Source organism: Oryx dammah, unplaced genomic scaffold, assembly GCF_014754425.2.
Source record: "Oryx dammah isolate SB20612 unplaced genomic scaffold, SCBI_Odam_1.1 HiC_scaffold_26, whole genome shotgun sequence".
Taxonomy (NCBI): domain Eukaryota; kingdom Metazoa; phylum Chordata; class Mammalia; order Artiodactyla; family Bovidae; genus Oryx; species Oryx dammah.
Genome location: NW_024070210.1, coordinates 64,646,297 through 64,667,654, shown reverse-complemented (window position 1 = coordinate 64,667,654; position 21,358 = coordinate 64,646,297). Strand labels below are relative to the sequence as shown.

At 41.1% G+C, this 21,358-nt stretch overlaps 2 protein-coding genes across 6 annotated transcripts in view; one reads left to right on the top strand and one right to left on the bottom strand.

Moving 5' to 3' along the window:
* The window catches only part of ZNF106 (zinc finger protein 106), a 58,418-nt gene extending 44,120 nt beyond the window's left edge, over positions 1-14,298 (bottom strand). For both annotated transcript variants that reach the window (XM_040226836.1, XM_040226837.1), the window contains exon 1: positions 14,137-14,298. The gene's annotated coding sequence lies outside the window, so the exon portion shown is untranslated. The remainder of the gene's footprint in view (positions 1-14,136) is intronic.
* Positions 14,299-17,539: 3,241 nt separating this feature from the next.
* Positions 17,540-21,358, top strand: part of SNAP23 (synaptosome associated protein 23) — a 40,487-nt gene continuing 36,668 nt past the window's right edge. For 2 of the 4 annotated variants that reach the window (XM_040226834.1, XM_040226832.1), the window contains exon 1: positions 17,540-17,640. The gene's annotated coding sequence lies outside the window, so the exon portion shown is untranslated. The remainder of the gene's footprint in view (positions 17,641-21,358) is intronic. The other 2 variants (XM_040226835.1, XM_040226833.1) reach the window with 2 other exon arrangements.

Below are 21,358 nucleotides of genomic sequence, written 5' to 3'. Positions count from 1 at the left end.
TGATACACAGTTCAGTTCAGTCGCTCAGTCATGTCCGACTCTTTGCGACCCCATGAATCGCAGCACACCAGGCCTCCCTGTCCATCACCAACTCCCGGAGTTCACTCAGACTCGCATCCATCGAGTCAGTAGTTTCCTTCTATTGCAACCCACTCCATACCACTACTGAATGTCTGAAATAATTATACTCAAAGTATCAAAACAAAAATGTAGGATAAAATTGTGAACATTTGAGAAAGCTGAATGTCAATTAGCTACTAAAACAAAGAAATATACCATCATGGATAGATATAGTACTATTTATGCCTTCAATATTACTAATTTATCCTAAATCTCAAAATTAACACAAACCACTCTAGTGCTAAGTGTCAAAGCATAATTCAGTTCGATTCAGTTGCTCAGTTGTGTCTGACTCTTTGCGACCCCATGAATTGCAGCACCTCAGGCCTCCCTGTCCATCACCAGCTCCCGGAGTATACTCAAACTCACGTCCATTGAGTCGGTGATGCCATCCAGCCATCTCATCCTCTGTTGTCCCCTTCTCCTCCTGCCCCCAATCCCTCCCAGCATCAAAGTCTTTTCCAATGAGTCAACTGTTCCCATGAGGTGGCCAAAGTACTGGAGTTTCAGCTTCAGCATCATTCCTTCCAAAGAACACCCAGGACTGATCTCTTCAGAATGGACTGGTTGGATCTCCTTGCAGTCCAAGGGACTCTCAAGAGTCTTCTCCAACACCACAGTTCAGAAGCATCAATTCTTAGGCACTCTGCTTTCTTCACAGTCCAACTCTCACATCCATACATGACCACAGGAAAAACCATAGCCTTGATTAGATGGACCTTTGTTGGCAAAGTAATGTCTCTGCTTTTGAATATGCTATCTAGGTTGGTTATAACTTTTCTTCCAAGGAGTAAGTGTCTTTTAATTTCATGGCTGCAGTCACCATCTGCAGTGATTTTGGAGCCAAAAAAAATAAAGTCTGATGCTGTTTCCACTGTTTCTCCATCTATTTTCCATGAACTGATGGGACCAGATGCCATCATCTTCGTTTTCTGAATGTTGACCTTTAAGCCAACTTCTTCACTCTCCTCTTTCATTTTCATCAAGAGGCTTTGAAGTTCCTCTTCACTTTCTGCCATAAGGGTGGTGTCATCTGCATATCTGGGGTTATTGATATTTCTCCCAGAAATCTTGATTCCAGCCTGTGCTTCTTCCAGCCCAGCGTTTCTCATGATGTACTCTGCATAGAATTTAAATAAGCAGGGTGACAATATACAGCCTTGACGTACTCCTCTTCCTATTTGGAACCAGTCTGTTGTTCCATGTCCAGTTCTAACTGTTGCTTCCTGACCTGCATATAGGTTTCTCAAGAGTATAATTATTCTTCTAATTCTGTCTTAACATTTACTTTAAATTTAATTATTATTTACGAGCACCATTTTGTTATTTCGTTCAGCAAGCATTGTTCTAGGAGTTGCATAAACAGTGATAAACATGAAATAGCCAGAAATGTTTTTAATAGTGCTTCAAATTATTACCCATTAAAGCAAAACAGAAACTTGGAAGCAATAAAATCAATGAAAAAGTGAGATTTTCTGGCACAAGCAACAGTTCATTTTCCTTTTCAAGAGCTTCATGTTTCTAACTTGCATAGATTAGTTTCATTTTTGTAAAAATTTCAACTTTCATAAAGAAGCAAAAAGTGTAAACTGCTAACAAAGTATTTAATTACTAAGAAGGACCTTGTATTTAAAAACACTGAGTTGATGTGCTGCTGCTGCTGCTAAGTCGGTTTAGTCGTGTCTGACTCTGTGCGACCCCATAGACGGCAGCCCACCAGGCTCCGCCATCCCTGGGATTCTCCAGGCAAGAACACTGGAGTGGGTTGCCATTTCCTTCTCCAATGCAGGAAAGTGAAAAGTGAAAGTGAAGTCAGTCAGTTGTGGCCGACTCTTTGCGACCCCATGGACTGCAGCCTACCAAGCTCCTCCGTTGATATGATTCCAGCTAAAAAGACAAAAGCGTTTTAACTTGCACATCCCTAAACTGGGTAAAAATATAATTTCCATTACAGTTTCTAAAATACTGAAATTAACTCACAGTCTTCCATTTGGGAACCACCGCGGAGAAGGCAATGGCACCCCACTCCAGTACTCTTGCCTGGAGAATCCCAGGGACGGGGGAGCCTGGTAGGCTGCAGTCCATGGGGTCGCTAAGAGTCGGACACAACTGAGCGACTTCACTTTCTCTTTTCACTTTCCTGCATTGGAGAAGGAAATGGCAACCCACTCCAGTGTTCTTGCCTGGAGAATCCCAGGGATGGCAGAGCCTGGGGGGCTGCCATCTATGGTGTCGCACAAAGTCGGACACAACTGAAGCAACTTAGCAGCAGCAGCTCTCTTTAAAGGGCTTAACAAGGATTAGAAGTCAAGGAAATAGAAACCATCCAACTCTGCAATCTCAAAATGCTTGAGAGGTTACATTATACAGGTCAAGTAAGTGTGAATAACAACTGCTGTCCTCACTTGGACCGCCTTATATTTCCCCCATATCACTTAAATATACTCATTATGTAATCTTTCAAATTTTCTCCAATGAATTATGAGAATTACCTGCAAATTTCTTAGTCATAAGTCTAAAAAAAAATCCTATAGTAAGTACCTTTTCTCAATATCTTGATTACTATCCTAATACAATTATCATTCCCATAGGCAAAAACAGATTCTTTCCTTTCAGTTTCTCATAGTCAACAAATCCTGACAGATTTCATTTTTAAATTTTTGTTATATACTCTTCAATGTGATAAACCTGTGTGAACTTATTTCTATTCTCCCTTCCCCCAACTGCTATACTCACTAACATTTCCTGCCCTAACTCCTGCTCCCAATATATGAACTAGTTTTAAATCCAAACAGTTCATTAGAATCACCTACATAGCTTATAAATAAAAAGAAATACAGCTGTTAAGGCAGAGCAGAACTATTATCGCATTAGAGTCTCCAGACATTCCATTCTGCACTTCACCATGCTCTCCCCATCCTTCTACTAGTCACTCAGAAGTAACTTAAACTGGTCAGTAAGTGAGCCTTTAAGTAATCACTATCTTCATATAAGAAACAAATCACCAGTCCAGGTTCGATACAGGATCCTTGGGGCTGGTGCACTGGGATGACCCGGAGGGATGGTACGGGGAGGGAGGTGGTAGGGTAGTTCAGGATGGGGAACACGTGTACACCCGTGGCGGATTCATGTTGATGTGTGGCAGAACCAATACAATATTGTAAACTAATTAGCCTCCAATTGAAATAAATAAATTTAAAATAAAAAAAAGTGTTGCCTGTATGTAAAAAGTTATTGATTTTTGTATATTGTTCTAATAAAGGCTAGCTACCTTGCTAAACTCTCAAAAAAAAAAAAAAAGTAATCGCTATCTCATAACACTGTAGCCCATCTCAAACATCAATATCAGATTATTCCTCTAAATATTTATGAAACTCAAGGCTGGAAAACAGCATTTAGTGTCAAAGAACTTTATCTGAAATATTTTCACATTATCCCATTTAACTGTTAAAACAACCTGCTATGTAAGTAATAACAGGTTGTCCAATGGTGGGTATGTCTGATCTCCCTGACCTTACCATGAGGAAGGAATCTGACAAGAAAGGTCTGGAAGTATTTTGGGGCACAGGAACCTATAACCACAACTTTCAAAAGCTGTCCTATTTACTAGGTCTGAGTTCTGGCTGGCTCTTGTTTCCCAAGGTAAGTGACTACTACAATTAAGCACAGTAGTACTTAAGATATTTCAACTTTGATATAAAGCCAAATGACAATACTACACTGTAAAATGCTGAAGAACCAAAGTGTAATTACTGGTCTCTTGGGGTAGGGGACTAGTGCTCAGGTTAGAATCCCTTTTCTGAATTCCACAGGTAACTTTCTGCATCTCCCCCTTAACCCCAAAAGAAAACTAATGGACTTCTGGTGACCAAGACAGAATAACAGAGAGACAGTGTTCCGTGACAGAACAAGTTTCTGACATTACCCCTAGGTTGGCCAGTTTATGGATCAAAGATGTGACTGGTGCTTCCAAAAAGTCCTTACTTTGTTGAGTAGGACTCCCCAGAATGTTTCAAGGCTCCTAGCTATGCAAGGCGTTTTAATAAGGTGACAAGAAAGGTCTGGAAGTATTTTGGGGCACAGGAATCTATAACCACAACTTTCAAAAGCTGTCCTATTTACTAGGTCTGAGTTCTGGCTGGCTCCTGTTTCCCAAGGTGTGACTGGTGATTTCCTGAATCTAGTATATTTGATGGAGCATAAGCTCATAAGCATTTACTTACTAGCATTCTTATATTATCTGCCCTAACACAACATTCAGCAGAAATATATATATACCAACCACTCTTTATTAGAAAACACAGGGTTAAAACAAAAACAGCAAGTTAAGGCTGTGACCCAGGAAAAGTGATTCAAAGTCAAGCATCCAATTAATGAAGCTGTTCAGATTACCCATCACCAGGCAAGAAAATGGAAAGGGCAGACCACAATCTGATTCTTTATCTTGGAATCAGAACTATGATCAGATTCCAATACTTGTCAATTCTGGAACTTGGAAGCATTATGTTCTAGAGGGAAAAATAACAGAAAGAAAATGGGGAAACGTCAACTCTAACAAAGTAATACAAATGCTATCTAAAGTTACCATCATGTAACAGAGTAGGTCATAAGATAACTTATACAAACACTGTTTTAAAAGTTTAACTGGGTGGCTTGTTGCATTTATTTAATAGTTTTAAAAGTTTTCTTTCCAGCCCACCTGGGCTTCCCAGGTGGTACATTGGTAAAGAATCCACCTGCCAACACAGGCAACGTGGGTTTGACTCCCAGGTGGGGAAGATCCCCTGGAGGAGGAAATGGCAACCCACTCCAGTATTCTTGCCTGGAAAATTCCATGGACACAGGAGGTTGATGGGCTACAGTCCATGGGATTGCAAAGAGTTGGACATGACTGAGCGACTAACATTTTAAGTTTACATTCCTGTATTCATCATTTATATGTATCTCAAAGCAACCCCAAAGATCCACATAGCAATTTAAAGTTCTATAACATGAATTATAATCACTGCAAGCTGAGGGAGCCCTGATAATTGTTCACCATTCTTCTCAAAAAGCTTTGTTGTTCTCCATGCATCTTACTGCTAACGGTTCATTCAATAATTTTCATCTACTTTATACAAGTATGATTATACAGCAATTCTTTTCATAATTCTTCTTATAAAATCTTTTAAGTTAATGGGTGATGATACCACAATATTGGTGTAATGTGTAATGTAGTAAAGCATTTACTTTAGTAGTTTTAATTGATGCTAATAGCTTTCTAAATGCCTTTGTCTTGTATTTTAAAAAACCATTAAGTCTCTGAAAAGGTCACCATATATTTTAGTATATTTTAAGAAGGCTTCCCTGGTGGCTCAGAGGTTAAAGAGTCTGCCTGCAATGCGGGAGACCTAGGTTCGATCCCTGGGTTGGGAAGATCCCCTGGAGAAGGAAATGGCAACCCACTGCAGTATTCTTGCCTGGAGAAACCCATGGATGGAGGAGCCTGGAGGGCTACAGTCCATGGGGTTGCAAAGAGTCGGACATGACTGAGTGACTTCACTTTCAAAGTAGTGGTTTAAAGGGTTTCCCAAGTGGCGCTAGTTGTAAAGAATCCTCCTGCCAATGTAGGAGATGTAAGAGGTGCAGGATTGATTCCTGGGTTAGGAAGATCCCCTGGAGAAGGGAATGACTACCCACCCTAGTATTCTTGCCTAGAGAATCCCCGGGACAGAGAAGCCTGATGGGCTCTTGTCCAAAGGATCGCACAGTCGGATACCACTGAAGTGACTTAGCAGGAACGCAAAAAGTAGCAGTATCTGCAAAGTAAGTTTACTAAAAGTTCACAGGCCTTCTGGAATGAGGCAATGACATACCCAAAATCTCAGCAATATAGTAAAAAATATGTTTAGACAAAATTAGCTCCTGTTCAAAAGTACAGTATTTCAAGAGCTTGAAAAATTTCCCAGGCTCAAACTTAGCTTCAAAGTATCAGCCTAAAAAGAATATCTGTATAATATATCCTCCTCAGTGGTCTGACTGGTTCCAAATAGGAAAAGGAGTACGTTAAGGCTGTCTATTGTCACCCACCTTATTTAATTTATATGCAGAGTACATCATGAGAAACGCTGGGCTGGAAGAAGCACAAGCTGGAATCAAGATTGCCGGGAGAAATACCAATAACCTCAGATATGCAGATGACACCACCCTTATGGCAGAAAGTGAAGAGGAACTAAAAGCCTCTTGACAAAAGTGAGGGAGGAGAGTGAAGAAGTTGGCTTAAAGCTCAACATTCAGAAAACGAAGATCATGGCATCTGGTCCCATCACTTCATGGGAAATAGATGGGGAAAGTGTCAGACTTCATTTTTTTGGGCTCCAAAATCACTGCAGATGGTGACTGCAGCCATGAAATTAAAAGACACTTACTCCTTGGAAGAAACGTTATGACCAACCTAGATAGCATATTCAAAAGCAGAGGCATTACTTTGCCAGCAAACGTCTGTCTAGTCAAGGCTATGGTTTTTCCATTGGTTATGTATGGATGTGAGAGTTGGACTATGAAAAAAGCTGAGCACCAAAGAACTGATGCTTTTGAACTGTGGTGTTGGAGAAGACTCTTGAGAGTCCCTTGGACTGCAAGGAGATCCAACCAGTCCATTCTAAAGGAGATCAGTCCTGGGTGTTCTCGGGAAGGAATGATACTAAAGCTGAAACTCCAATAGTTTGGCCCCCTCACGCGAAGAGTTGACTCACTGGAAAAGACTCTGATGCTGGGAGGGATTGGGGGCAGGGGGAGAAGGGGACGACAGAGGATGAGATGGCTGGATGGCATCACCAACTCGATGGACATGAGTTTGAGTGAACTCCAGGAGCTGGTGATGGACAGGGAGGCCTGATGTGCTGCAATTCATGGGGTCGCAAAGAGTCGGACATGACTGAGCAACTGAACTGAACTGGTCTCAGCATCAAACTGTTGCCAAAAGTTTGGCCTCGGTACACCAGTGCCAAATCAAACCCTGGAGACAAGAGTTTGGAGTGAAGCTGAAAAGGATAGCTTTACTGCTTTGCCAAGCAAAGGCACACCCTGGCATTTGGCTCAAACCACTTGGTCTCAACTTGATGAGGGTTTTCATAACAGTGGCTCGCTCAAAGATGAGGTCTCTGACAAGACTAGGGTGTGAATGCCCTTAATCTCATCTCAGGTGGTCTCAGTCTCCTAATCCTGATGAGCTTCTCTGGTCCTTTTAATCTTGCCTGGTCGTTTTAATCTGCTTCTTCCTTGACTAGCAACTGTCTGAATCTGCCCTTTAGAACTCTAGGAAGATCCCAGAAACTAGTCTTTACTGCAAGAAATGGAGGACAGAAAGGCCTCTGTGCCTGGGAGCCCCACAAGGCCCTGCTAAGTTTCAAAACTACTTGAGGAAAAAAAAAAAAAAAACTTGAGAGGGAATCCTATACTTTTCCTAATTCCTTATACCCAAAGCAAAAGTAATCTCTTTAAAATGCAAACCTGATCATAATAGTCCCTTGATTTTTGTCCCTATATTGTATCTTGAAAAATTTCAAAGGCAGAAATGTTAAAAGAATTTTATAGTGAATATCCTACATCCGGTTTATCGTATATCCATGTTGTTGTTCAGTTGCTAGGTCGTGTCCGACTCTTTGCAACCCCATGGACTGGAGCACACCAGGTTTTCCTGTCCTTCACTATCTCCCAGAGTTTGTTCAAACTCCACTCCAGTGAGTTGGTGATGCCATCCAACCATCTCATCTTCTGTCGCCCCCTTCTCCTTTTACCTTCAATCTTTCCCAGCATCAGGGTCTTTTTCAATGACTTGGCTGTTCATATCAGGTGGCCACAGTATTGAAACTTCAGCTTCAGCATCAGTCTTTCCAATGAATATTCAGGACTGATTTCCTTTAGGATTGACTGGTTTGATTTCCTTGCAGTCCAAGGGACTCTCAAGAGTCTTCTCCAACACCACAGTTCAAAAGCATCAATTTTTTGGCCCTCAGCCTTCTTTATGGTCCAACTCACATCCACACATGACTACTGGAGAAACCATAGCTTTGACTACACAGACCTTTGTCAGGAAAGTAATGTCTCTGCTTTTTAATATGCTGTCTGGCGTCTGTCATAACTTTCCTTCCAAAGAGCAAGCATCTTTTAATTTCATGGCTGCAGTCACCATCCGCAGTGATTTTGGAGCATCAGAAAATAAAATCTATCACTGGTGTCCATATATCCACCACACAGATTCTATGGTTACCATTTTACTGCACTTGCTTTATCGGCATCTATCCACCTATCTTTGATCACTTTATCATGAGGTATTATGATGTTAACATTTTCCCTGAACTTTGGGGGTCTATGTTCATAAGACAACTGTTGTTAATTTTCTTTTAAATCTGTAACATCTTTATCGAGTTTCAGCCTCATGAGTGTTTCTCTTTCGTCTATCTTCTGAAAGTGTATAAAAGATTGATGTTATTTCTTCTTTAAATACTTGATAACATTCGCCAGTGAAATCACTGTGGGAGTCTTATTTTTTTTAAGTAATTCCATTTAATATAAACTAATTCAGATTTTATTTCAACTTGTGACAGTTTTAGCACATTGATACTTTCAAGAAACTGTCCATTTTTAGCTCAAATTTGTTCAAATAAATTTGTTTGTAATATCCTCTTATTATCCTACAGGATCTGTAGTGATGCCTTTCATTCCTGATACTAGTAATAATCTGTCATCTGCTTTTTAGTATCAGTGTACCAAGGGGTTCATGAATATTGTTGATTTTTTTTCAATGAACCAACTTCTTGCTTTGTAATTCTGTCTATTGGTTGTTTCTCTATTTCATTATTTCTTCTATTGTCTTTATTATCTCCTTCCTTCTATCTACTTTGAATTTAGCTTCTTGCTTCCTAAGGTAGAACTTTAGTTCCTTCATTACCTTTAAACTTTACTAAAGTAGGTGTTTAAGTTATAAGCTTCTGTCTAAGAACGGCATTACCTCTATCCTACAAAACATTTTTTAGCACTTTTAAATAAACTATTTATTTTAGGATAGCTTTAGATCTACAGAAATACTTTATTTCCATACTTTATTTCCTTTCTTTTCCCCTAGTATCCTTCTTTTTTCTCCAGAATTTCACCAACTTTTTTGTTTTTTTTTACTGGACTTATACAAGTACTTTCTTTAAATTTTTTCACATAATAACTGGTTAGCTATACATTCTTTCATTCTTTTAATGGTCTTGACACGAGAGATTATAACAGGCATCCTTGTCAACCAGGATACAACATACATTTAATCATCATGTCTCCTTAGGCTCCTGGCTATGACAGTTATCCCATAAATTTAGGTGTTATATTTTCATCATCTAGTTCAAGATATTCATTGATTTCTCTTATGATTTATTCCTTGACTCATTGATTTAGAAGTTTCACTGAGCTTCCAAATATTTGCGGAATTTTGTTTTTTGTTTGACATCTTGATTTCTACATATTTTAACCCTGTTAGGATCAAAGAACATATTTTGTAGTATTTCGACCCTTTTAAATATATTAAGACTTGATGTGCAGGAAGCACCTGGTCTATATCCACCGTTGGGGAAAAAAGTGTATTCTGTAGTTATCAGGTAGAAATCATCTGTAATGATTTTCTGCTTGTTCATAAATGTCTATCAATTGCTGAGAGAAGTGTTAAAATTAGTGTGATTGTTGGCTCTTTCTTCCTTTAACTGTATCCATTTTTGCCTGTTATATTTTGAAGCTTTGATATTAGATGCATACGTACTTATGACTGTCTTCCTGATGAACTGATCCTTTTATTATTATGAAATAACCCTCTTAATTCTGGCAATACACTTTATCTTGAAATCTACTTTATCTGATATGAAAACAGCCACTCCAGCTTTCTTATGTTTACTGTTGGAAAGACCTATCTTTTGGCATTTAGCCAATCTGTCTTTATGCACTGAAATCAGTGTTTATTCCACTGAAGTAAACAAAGTTATTCATATGGGTGGATTAGGACTAACATTATATTTTTAACCTCCTATTTTTTTGTTTGGCTATACCTGTTTTCATCTTCTTATGCATTATTTACTTCAATTTTTCTACTAGCTTTTTAGTAACACTTCTTTGCAATATTTTTTTCCATAGGGTTGCTCTAGGATATAGAGTATATATCCTTTTCATTTTTACCCTGAACCACTTTACATAATATGTAGAAACCTTGTAACAATACATGTTCATTTACCCTTACTTTCTATTCTGTGATCTATGGTATATGTTTTATACCTATAACACATGATGAACTCCACAAGATGATTTTTTTTAAGTCATAGATAGTATTAAGATATTAAAAGGAAAAAATAGTTTATATTTATCCAGATTTTTTTTTACCATTTCTGATGCTCTTCATTCCCTGTACAAAGAATCAAGTTTCCATCTGGTATCATTTCCCTTCAGCCTGAAGAACTTCTTTTAGCAATTCTTGTAATGCAGATTTTCTAGAAACAAATTCCCTTGGTTTTATCTGACAGTATTTTTATCTTGTTCTCATTTTTCAAGGCTATTCTACTTACTCTGGAATTATGGATTGTCAGATTTTTCTTTCAGCATTTTAAACATCCTCTATTCACTCTGCTCCATTTTAATTTTTCTATACTTCAGTTTCCATATTTATAGAATAAAAATAATATCAGTACCAATGTCAGAGGGCTGCTATGAGGAGTCCTCTATAAATTAGAAAATCCATATTGTTTTATACAGAGCAGGTACTAAGTCTTTGCTATATTTAATTACTAGTATAATTATTTGCTTAACAAATGCCTCTTCCAATAGAGTGCAAGCTCCATGACAGCAAGCAGGAATGTCTGTCTGGTTCACCATTTTATAGCCATTACCTGGCACATCATCTGGCGTAGAATAGGCATTTAGTATCTGTTGAATGAACAAGCAGGAATCAGCAAAGATATTTGGACTAGATACATAATAAACACTGGAGTATAACCTTCAAGAGTATTACTGTTTTAGGTTATACTACTAAGATAGTTCTTTATATGAATGTCAGAATTTACCCTGATGACATATACACATGTAGAATATCCCTACTGGGATACTCAAGAAACTATTAAAAATACCTAATGTGTTTACCACCTTGAGTAAATTTTGATTTCTCCAAACTTCAATTCTTTGAGAACAATGCCATCTAGTTATCAGAGCTTCAGTCTTAAAAAAAAAAAAAAGACAATTTCTTGCAGTGAGTTTTGTCTTTTTAAAGGTAATTATTTGTGTTTTGAATAGTTAACACTATAGTTTTAAAGTTATAAAGGTACAAAAGGGCTTATAGCTGGTTTTAAGGGGGTGAAATGCAGTTTTATAAAGAAGGACTCAGACTTAACTACCATAACCCACTAAGCAATCTCAGCATCACTACTGGGGCGGGGGGGAAACTAGAGTACGCAGTCTGATCTATGACATAGTCCCCAAAGTGTTTACCTAAACAAATCAAGTATTACCTCTACCTTCAACTTTATAGTAACATGTTAAATGATAGAAGAAAGCTGAGCACCAAAGAATTGATGCTTTTGAACTGTGGTGTTGGAGAAGACTCTTGAGAGTCCCTTGGACTGCAAGGAGATCCAACCAGTCCATTCTAAAGGAGATGAGTCGTGGGTGTTCCTTGGAAGGAATGATGCTGAAGCTGAAACTCCAGTACTTTGGCCACCTCATGCGAAGAGTTGACTCACTGGAAAAGACCCTGATGGTGTGAGGGATTGGGGGCAGGAGAAGGGGACGACAGAGGATGAGATGGCTGGATGGCATCACCGACTCGATGGACATGAGTTTGGGTAAACTCCAGGAACTGGTGATAGACAGGAAGGCCTGGAGTGCTGCAATTCATGGGGTCGAAAAGAAATGGACACGACTTAGCGACTGAACTGAACTGAACAATCAATCAGAGATCTGGATAACTGTTCTACTCTCATTGAGTCATGAAGAAAAAAGAAGAGAAAAAAAGTAACTTCTAGATTTAAAAAGACTTCAAGAGATGTAACAGTCAAACTCAATGCATAGACGGATCAAAAACTATAAAAGAAAATGGGATAATTTGTGGAAATTTTTAAAAAGGATTGCGTATTAGATAACATAAACTGTTGTTCAGTGTGATTATTATACAGGGCTACACAGAAAAAATTTTCTTTTCATTAGAGACACATATTAAAGTATTTAGGGTGAAATATCAGGAATAAAAATAACAAATACAGCAAACTATTAAGGAATTTTTAAACCTGAGTGATCAATTTACAGGGGGTTCAAAATAGTATCTTCCCTACTTTTCTGGATGCTTAAAAGTTTTCACAATAAAAAAATAAAACAAAAAAGCTTACAGAGAAAACTATTGCTCTCCCACTCCTGTTTCCTAGCCACCTCATCACTGTTTCTTATATATTCTAACAGATATTCTATGCATATCAGTTCAGTTCAGCGTCTCAGTCATGTCCGACTCTTTGCGACCCCATGAATCGCAGCACGCCAGGCCTCCCTGTCCGTCAGCAACTCTCTCGGACTTCACTCAGACTCATGTCCATCGAGTCAGTGATGCCATCCAGCCATCTCATCCTCTGTCGTCCCCTTCTCCTCCTGCCCCCAACCCCTCCCAGCATCAAAATCTTTTCCAGTGAGTCAACTCTTCGCATGAGACGGCCAAAGTACTGGAGTTTCAGCTTTAGCATCATTCCTTCCAAAGATATATACCTACAATAATCATCATTCACAGTTCTCCCTTTTTAAATATCTTCCTTTTAATCAAAGCAATTGGTTTTGAACTAACCTGATCAGACTCTACACCTCCTAACTCCTTTCAAGCCACTTTAAAACCATCTAGTATCTTTAATTAAGGATATCATTTTCTAGACTAGTTAACTCTAGAAACTGTAACTGTAGTATAGCTGCTTCTCAACAAAAGTGCTTAATAATATCTAACTTGATGTAACGAGGGGAAAATTACCTTTCCATCCTATTTGAATTTCACCACTTCCCTAGCTAAGTTAGGCAAATTATCATCAAACTTTCAGCGAGGTCACATGAAATGTGCGCCAAAAAAAACAACTTCCATTATATCATCTCATTATTTTTTGTGACAGACCTGAGTGTATCTGGCACATGTGTAGCAGGTGCTAGATAAACGCTAACTGAACCTAATTATTATCTTTTATTGTTTCACTAACTTGAGACCAGGGCTCAAAGCAAATTTTAAGATTTTCCAAGGGGCTTAGAATAGTATTAGGCTCTTAGTAAGTGTTCAAAAGTTATTTTGCCTTGAGTAAATCTGATATAAAACATTATGGTGGATAAACACATTTGCTAGATTAAGAGAACTTTCCTTAACTACCATGTAGTTCCAAATTGTTAAAAGCCATGGAAATAAACTTCCAACAAGACGGCTTAATCTGATTCTCAAAGATGATTAAATTGTGCAGCCTGAAGGGAGAGTGGTGTGCAAAGCATTTCCTCTCCATAATTATGCACTGAGATTCAGACTAAATGTTAAATTGACATATAGTAAGCTCTTCTTAATTAGTAGCTATTAAGACGCATCCCACCAGGAGAGAAGTCCGAAGGAGAAAAAGAACAGAAGCTGTCCGTAACAAGAGATCGAAAGGTGTCCGCGGCCTGAGGCCCGTAGGCCTTTAAGGGGTACCTAGGTCTATGGGTTCCCTGTTGCCCTCGGGGGCGAAAGTCAGCGACCTCCCCGAAAGGTCAAGCCTCTGGAGCCACGTTTCCCGCCGGAGCTGGGAGCAGAGCCGGAACGCCCCCGCGAGACACTGTATCCCGAGGCCAGAAGCACCGCCTGCCCGTAATCCCGCGCGACCCCTTCAAGAACGACCCGCAGCCCGCGCGCCGCAGCCCTCAAGCGCAGAGACTGGCCGCTTCCTGCACCCCCACAGCCTCCCTACAGTGGCAGACCACCAGGTCCCTGGGGTTCCGATACGCCTCGGCGCCGCCCGGCCCTTTGATACTCACACTCACAGCCGACCCCTCTTACTCCATCAGGCCGCCGAGGCGGCGGCGAGGGAGCCCATTGACGCCCCAGCCACCCCACTCAGCTTTGGGTCCGGCGACCCGCTCCGGACCCGGTCCCCACCGGGAACCTCCACCGCCGCCGCCGCCAGAGCGCAGACGCACAACGCTTCCGTCGCGCTCACTTCCCCCCACCCACTCCCCCGAGGTCCGCCTTTCTCAACAACCTAGCTTTATTTGAACACACGAGAGTGAACAACGGACAAAGAGGAACGAGACTTTACTTCAAAAGAATGGAAGATCACAAGGCAGACCAGCTGGCAGAATTATCCCGCTGCACCGGACTCTGCTGTAACGCAGTAACCAGCCTCCCTCCTTTCTTTTCGCTTTTTTTAAGGCTTCTCTCTTGCTCCTACTCTCTTCCAAAGTCCTCACCGTTCCCCTAAGCAGTGGCAACTGTTGTGTCTAAATTTCCAATCACTCTTTCCTTGTGAAATTTACTGAAGGTTATTGAAAGGTGCAAGAGCTTCAGAACAGACAGTCCCGAGTTCAAATCTTGACTTGCTGTTGCTGCTGCTAAGTCGCTTCAGTCGTGTCCGACTCTGTGTGACCCCATAGACGGCAGCCCACCAGGCTCCCCCGTCCCTGGGATTCTCCAGGCAAGAACACTGGAGTGGGTTGCCATTTCCTTCTCCAGTGCATGAAAAGTGAAAGTGAAGTCGCTCAGTCGCGTCCGACTTTTAGCGACCTCATGGACTGCAGCCCACCAGGCTCCTCCGTCCATGGGATTTTCCAGGCAAGAGTACTGGAGTGGGGTGACATTGCCTTCAGTTCAGTTCAGTTCAGTCGCTCAGTCGTGTCCGACTCTTTGCGACCCCATGAATTGCAGCACGCCAGGCCTCCCTGTCCATCACCAACTCCCGGAGTTCACTCAGATTCACGTCCATCGAGTCAGTGATGCCATCCAGCCATCTCATCCTCTGTCGTCCCCTTCTCCTCCTGCCCCCAATCCCTCCCAGCATCAGAGTCTTTTCCAATGAGTCAACTCTTCGCATGAGGTGGCCAAATTACTGGAGTTTCAGCTTTAGCATCATTCCTTCCAAAGAACACCCAGGACTGATCTCTTCAGAATGGACTGGTTGGATCTCCTTGCAGTCCAAGGGACTCTCAAGAGTCTTCTCCAACACCACAGTTCAAAAGCACCAATTCTTCGGCGCTCAGCCTTCTTCACAGTCCAACTCTCACATCCATACATGACCACTGGAAAAACTATAGCCTTGACTAGACGGACCTTAGTCGGCAAAGTAATGTCTCTGCTTTTGAATATGCCATCTAGGTTGGTCATAACTTTCCTTCCAAGGAGTAAGTGTCTTAATTTCATGGCTGCAATCACCATCTACAGTGATTTTGGAGCCCCCCAAAATAAAGTCTGACACTGTTTCCACTGTTTCTCCATCTATTTCCCATGAAGTGATGGGACCAGATGCCATCATCTTCGTTTCCTGAATGTTGAGCTTTAAGCCAACTTCTTCACTCTCCTCTTTTACTTTCATCAAGAGGCTTTTTAGTTCCTCTTCACTTTCCGCCATAAGGGTGGTGTCATCTGCATATCTGAGGTTATTGATATTTCTCCCGGCAATCTTGATTCCAGCTTGTGTTTCTTCCAGTCCAGTGTTTCTCATGATGTACTCTGCATAGAAGTTAAATAAGCAGGGTGACAATATACAGCCTTGACGTACTCCTTTTCCTATTTGGAACCAGACTGTTTTCCATGTCCAGTTTGAACTGTTGCTTCCTGGCCTGCATACAGATTTCTCAAGAAGCATGTTAGGTGGTCTGGTATTCTCATCTAACTCTTCTCTATCAGTAGATGACTTTGTCTCCTACTTCACAGAGAAAATAAGAGGCCATCAGATGAGAACTTCTTTAACTTCCTGTTACTAAACATACAGATTTACAAATACTTCCTGTCATTAAAATTGAGGAGATATCTTCTTTATCTTGTTTCCAAGACCTTTCCTTTCCTCAGTACTTTGGATTGCCTCTACTCTTACCCACTGAAGATCTACTGACTAGCGCTTCTCTTTAAAACTATTTATTTTCTCAGTTGTATCTTACCTAGCATGCTTAAGTTTTTCCTGTCTTAATTTTAATAGCAACCAAAAAAGCAGAAACAAAAAACTTGAACACTTGTCCTCTTTCCCCATTCCCCTCAATACCATACTTTCCAAAAGCATTCTATAACGTGTCCTCATTTCTGCATCTCCTCTCTCCAAACTACTGCAATCTATCTTTAACTCTTGTCATTTCATCACATAGCTTTCACTAAGATCACCAATGACCTCTGTGGTGGTATTTCTCAGATTTCATCTTCCTTGACTCCTTAGGAATAGACAACTCCTTTGAAACTCCTTTTATTTCCAGCACTGTGCTGTATTCTCAGGGGAGCCTGGAGCAATTTCCTGATCTACTTTTAAACCTTTCAATATTCTCAGTGATCATGGTAAACTGTAGGCTCACTTTCAAAAGTACAAGATTTTCCAAGTCTTGGCCATTGCCAACTTTTAAGAACTCATTTCCCGCTTCACTGGAAGATATACGAGGAGCTTTAGTTCATCTAAATAGATGAACTACAAGGAAACTTGCAGAAGGCACTATGGTCTTCTTGGACTCTCCGATGCCCATAGTCTGGAGACCTCTATTTCCCCCCGCCCCCCACCCTCCACCCCGTACCTCCGGTGCAACTTCTCCTTATCCTTCATGACTTCAAAACTCACTTCCTCCGGGAACCCTTTCAGATACCCTAATAAAGCTCTTAGTTCATTGTGCGCCAGCGGCGCCTCGGATGTTCTGTATGCCAAGCACTGTATTCTGTCCACTATAATATGTTTCCCACTTCCCTGGTGGCTCAGACGGTAAAGCGTCTGTCTACAATGCGGGAGACCCAGGTTCGATCCCTGGGTTGGGAAGATCCGCTGGAGAAGGAAATGGCAATCCACTCCAGTACCATTGCCTGGAAAATCCCATGGACAGAGGAGCCTGGTAGGCTACCGTCCATGGGGTCGCAAAGAGTCGGACACGACTGAGCGACTTCATTCATTCATTCATTCATAATATGTTTACATATCTATCTCCCAGTCTAGATAGAGGTCAGGGAAGGCATTCTATTCGCCGCCTTTTCCTCAGCATTCATCCTGCATAAGGCCAGGCAGAGGGGTTGCCCTCAGTGAAAGTTTGTTGCCTGAACACCGCCCACCTTTGGGCGGTACTAGAATTATCCGGTAAACGGGTGAGTCCCAGGGCTCTCCGCCTGCGTGGCAAGGAGATTTAAAGCCCTCGCACGGTGATTGGCTCCAGCTACAGGGGTGTGTCCGGGCTCGCCGCGCCGGGGAAGTGCGCAGGCGCGCAGAGCTGGCGAGCGCAGGCGCAAGAAGGTCGCAGCTGGGAGTCCGGCCTGCGGGTGTCCGAGCTGTAGCGGCCGGAGAGGAGTGGCTGGAACTCTGCTTGGTGAGTCTCCAGGAGTGGGGATGAGTGAGCCGGCCGGGGAGAAGATTGGGATCATAATCTCAAGGAGAAAGAATGTATCGTGACGGTTGAAAAGTTGGTGAGGTCGGGCTTAAGGGGAGGAGGTGGCGCTCTGACCGGGACTTGGCAGGTCCGGCCCTGATCGAGGACGTTAGACGCCGGGAGACTTATCAAGCGGCCAGAGGAGGAAGGGTGGAGGGTTCTCTGGACTCTTCCTAGAAACCTAGCAGAGGTAAACTCCCACTCTCTAACTTCCCACCCTCACGGTATTGCTGCGGTCGGGATTAATAGACTGTATGGTGGCCTCAGTGATCAGAGAAACTCTGAACTAGTTGTTTGAAGGAGGGTTCTGCGGTTCATAGCATTGGAGAGTCCATTCTGTCCAGGGAAGTCCAGTTTTACAACGCGGCTTTACTGAAGACACACGAAGGAAAGGGTCGGTAAAAGATCGAATTCCACAGGGTAAGCTGGGCGGGGGAAAGTCCCGGAAAGTGTTTCACATGGGACTTTTTCTCATCGTTAGTGACCACAATGCAAGGAAAGGCAGATGGGAGTTAGAGGAAACCGAAATTCGTCAAAGTTGGGAAAAGAAGATGAGAAAGGAGTATTAACTTACATTTCTCGGGGAAGGGTGGGAGCAATTGGGAGAGGAGAGTATGGAAATTGGCAGCTTCTGACAGTGATCCCTCAGCACTGTGAAAATACTGTAGCGTCTTTGTAGCAGATCGGAAAAGGCAATGGCACCCCACTCCAGTACTCTTGCCTGGAAAATCCCATGGGCGGAGGAGCCTGGTAGGCTGCAGTCCATGGGGTCGCTAAGAGTCAGACACGACTGAGCGACTTCCCTTTCATTTTTCACTTGCATGCATTGGAGAAGGAAATGGCAACCCACTCCAGTGTTCTTGCCTGGAGAATCCCAGGGACGGGGGAGCCTGGTGGGCTGCCGTCTATGGGGTCACACAGAGTCGGACACGACTGAAGTGACTTAGCAGCAGCAGCAGATACTTTAAGAATTGAGAGTGATATTACTCTATCTGCCGTGGTGCCCTTAAGATCGGTTTTCAGATGTCCCAGTGAGATACTGCAAGTATGGCTAGATAGAAATGGTTCTTCCACTTTCTTGTCTTGCATGGAAATTATTGAGACATCATTAGCAAGAATACTTTGACATCTCATCTTGAAACATTTCATAGTAAAATTTTTAAATATTACTGTTTCTGCTGCCAGCAAAGTTGATGCCAAGGCATGCAGTGATCACCTGTCATTCATTCCTTTGGCGAGAGGTAATGAGAAAAAACACATTCATGTAAATAATTAGGAGAAAAACCTTTTATATTATTCTGCTCCTGTGACAGGTCATGTGAAAATAAATAAAATGATCATATAATTTAACCTACAACTTAAATGTTTATCAGTGTTGCTGGAGTTCTTTTTTTAGATGCTTATGATATGTGACTATGCACTAGAAAATTGCTTTTGTCTTAGTTCCAGAGTAGGAATGATTTATTTGTGCCATTTTTTTTTAACAATATTACACTCTTTCCTGTAAACAGTAAAATTTCTGTATGCATCTTAGTGTTTGTCTCTTTTACTCTAAATCAACTTTAGTAACAAGCTCACTGGACTACAGGTCACACCTTTTCTAATCATTGGGAACAATACCTTGAGCCAAGAAGAAAGCAAACAGGCCCTGTTGCTCATGGGACAGTTATGGTACTTCCCTTGCTTTGAACCATTTGTTTTTTGTTGTTATAAAGTCATGTTGAACTCTTTTGCGACCCCATGGATTGTTACCTGCCAGGTTCCTCTGTCCATAGAATTTCCCAGGCAAAAATACTAGAGTGGTTGCCATTTTCTTCTCCAGGGGATCTTCTCAAGCTAGGGATCGAACTCACATCTCTTGTGTTTGCAGGCAGATTGTTTACCACTGAGCCACCAGGGAAGCCCATGAACTATACTGCTATCATAAATTTTGCGTTTTAGAAGTTTTACTTCAAATTTTAATAGACTTTTAAAAAACATTACCCTCTTCCAAGGTGATAATCTGTGAAATCATGGTTTAGCTATATTTTATACCTTTTCTGGTACACATTATAATATGTAGCTATTAAGTACATAAGTTTTGCTTATATAACAAAATCATTTCTTTTCAGCTTTAGTGTATTTTTAAAAAAATGTTTTTTAATTGAAGGATAATTGCTTTTTACAGAATTTTGTGTTTTTCTGTCATTCGTCAACAAGAATCAGCCATAGGTACACCCATATCCCCTGCCTCCTGAACCTCCCATCTCCCCCTTGGCAAAATCGTTTCTTGTTCTTGTAATACACTTTGGAAAATGCAGCTTTGGGCCTAATGTACTCATTTTTAAAATAAAGTGAAAATTGAACTACCTAAACCCTAATGTTGATCGACTCCAAAATTCTCTTAGCCTTGTGATGGCATTCATTATTGTGACACAATTCTAACAAACTTATCTGGTGAAACCAGATAAAAGTAGAATAGCAAAAGGGAAAAAGAGGATTTTGCTCTTTGACGTTTTTGTGAAATCAGCTGAATTAAGGTACTTTGTTTTCCTCCTGTGGTTCCTATGTCTTAAATATTCTGAAATCTGTTTTTTAACTCTTTGTACTTTGCAGTCTATATATGTTAGCATTTATAATATATGATGTTGCTTGCATCCAAGAGTGCTGAACTTTTTATTCCAGTGCTGTATTTTGTTTTCAGGTCTGTAGATTGACAGAAAAATAAATGACGGGGACTGGTCTTTTCTTTGTCTTGGGGGTGGCGGTGGTAGGGGCTTGGAACAGATGGATCCAGTGCCTCTAACAATTGGAGGAAGTGGATTGTGGAGCCAGGAAACAGCATCTATTGTTCTTTTGTAATATTGGTGGGGGTGGAGATGGGATTCTGTTTTACTCGTTTAAGTTCACTGACATTTTGGTTTTCATTTCAGTTTAGATTGAATTACTACTAAAATATTTAAGTCACTATTCACTATATTTTTCTGGAATTCCTTCATCTTGATTTTTGTGAGTTCTTGGATATAAAACTTGTTTAACATTTATTTTAACAATGTTTTGACAGTTGAGATTACCTTTAGATTGCCTCTTGATGCTTTTGGCTGCAAAGAATATAATCAGTCTGATTTCGGTGTTGACCATTTGGTGATGTCCATGTATGGTCTTCTCTTGTGTTGGAGAGGGTGTTTGCTATGACCAGTGTGTTCTCTTGGCAGAACCCTATTAGCCTTTGCCTTGCTTCATTCTGTACTCCAAGGCCAAATTTGCCTGTTACTCCAGGTGTTTCTTGACTTCCTACTTTTGCATTCCATTCCCCTATAATGAAAAGGACATCTTTTGGGGGTGTTAGTTCTAGATGGTCCCATCACTTCTTGGCAAATAGATGGGGAAACAGTGGAAACAGTGGCTGACTCTTTTTTGGAGGGCTCCAAAATCACTGCAGATGGTGATTGCAGCCATGAAATTAAGACGTTTACTCCTTGGAAGGAAAGTTATGACCAACCTAGACAGCATATTAAAAAACAGACATTACTTTGTCAACAAAGGTCCGTCTAGTCAAGGCTATAGTTTTTCCAGTGGTCATGTATGGATGTGAGAGTTGGACTGTGAAGAAAGCTGAGTACCCCAAAATTGATGCTTTTGAACTGTGGTGTTGGAGAAGACTCTTGAGAGTTCCTTG